The 1,266-nt window shown below is 39.1% G+C and overlaps 1 protein-coding gene across 2 annotated transcripts in view; it reads left to right on the plus strand.

The window, feature by feature from the left end:
• Positions 1-1,266, plus strand: part of LOC101858125 (cAMP-specific 3',5'-cyclic phosphodiesterase 4A) — a 105,582-nt gene that overhangs the window by 49,837 nt on the left and 54,479 nt on the right. The window lies entirely within an intron of this gene.

A 1,266-nucleotide genomic window follows, 5' to 3' on the forward strand; every position in this document is an offset into this window, starting at 1 on the left:
GGGAGTGACGAACTGTTCGACTGTATGTAATTTTCAAAGTCTTATGAGCAGAAGACTGGACGTTACTGATTTTCACCGCTTTCGTTAAGAATCTGGCGTGACTGAGTGACTGTAAAGATTTTATTCACTGTGCGCAAACCACACAATCGAGAATCAATGAAGTCGTCACGACTTGCTGGAATTGTGTCTGTGAGGGGAGATCACCGAGTCTTCCTTGAACTTCTAAAATAAATAATGGGTTGTCGTCCTTGCAACAACACTGCTCTTTGAGGACGAAACGGACACATCTGTCCGACCAGCAGCAGACCAAAGTAAACGTTTCGGCACGACCACACTCAAATCAGAGATACACATTTGTTTAGTTGTTTACAAGCATGATGTTACCGATCTTTTGAAGTCTCAGATAAAGAAAACAAATAGGAAAAATCTACATGATTAACGAAGTTTGGCTCTTTTTTTTAAGTGCCTTTAAAGCAGTTTGTTTGCTTACGTTGTCGAAGATGCGTTCTCAAAGAGTTAAGTCAGGGACGTGGTAGAAAAACTCAATGACTTTTCTTTGTTCATTGTATTGTTGACGTGTTATAATATTTTATGGCATTCAGTGAAAATAACAACGTGTTTCTCCCACTGTGTTTTGTTTTTTTCCTGATTGTTTTTGTTGTTGGTGGTGGATGTGGTAGTGTTGTTATTGTTGGTGGTGGTGTTGTTGTTGCTGTTGTTATTGTTGTTGTTGCTGTTGTTGTTGTTGTTGTTGTTGTTGTTGTTGTTGTTGTTGTTGTTGTTGAACTATAAACGTTGAGATTTTGGGGTTGGAATTGGGGAGATTGTCGTTATTAGTATGTCAATATATTGATAGAGAAAACGTGGTATCTGTTCGGTCGGATGGGTGAGGCAGTACATATGTCGCCTGTGTTGCTCCAACTTGGAATCATTATTGTAATTACTGTTTTGTATAATACTCATTGAAGTCTTTTTTAACTTTGATAAGCAAACTGTGTTTCTCCCTTTGATTTAGATTTTTGCTCATGTATACACACCTGGCCTTTTTCCATGAATGTTTTATAATATTTATCAAAGTGAACCTGGGCATATGCTTTGGCTAAGCAGGTAATCTGGTGGGTAGGATGGTCAGGAAAAAAGTGGAAATGTGGAAAAGAAAAGAAGAAAGGAGAATGATAGAGGGTGGGATGGAACAGGTGGAAAGGGGAGAGGCTGTGAGATTTTTGTGTGTGTGTGTACGTGTGTGTGTGTGTGTGTGTGTGTGTG

Source organism: Aplysia californica, unplaced genomic scaffold (genome assembly GCF_000002075.1).
Source record: "Aplysia californica isolate F4 #8 unplaced genomic scaffold, AplCal3.0 scaffold00499, whole genome shotgun sequence".
Lineage (NCBI taxonomy): Eukaryota > Metazoa > Mollusca > Gastropoda > Aplysiida > Aplysiidae > Aplysia > Aplysia californica.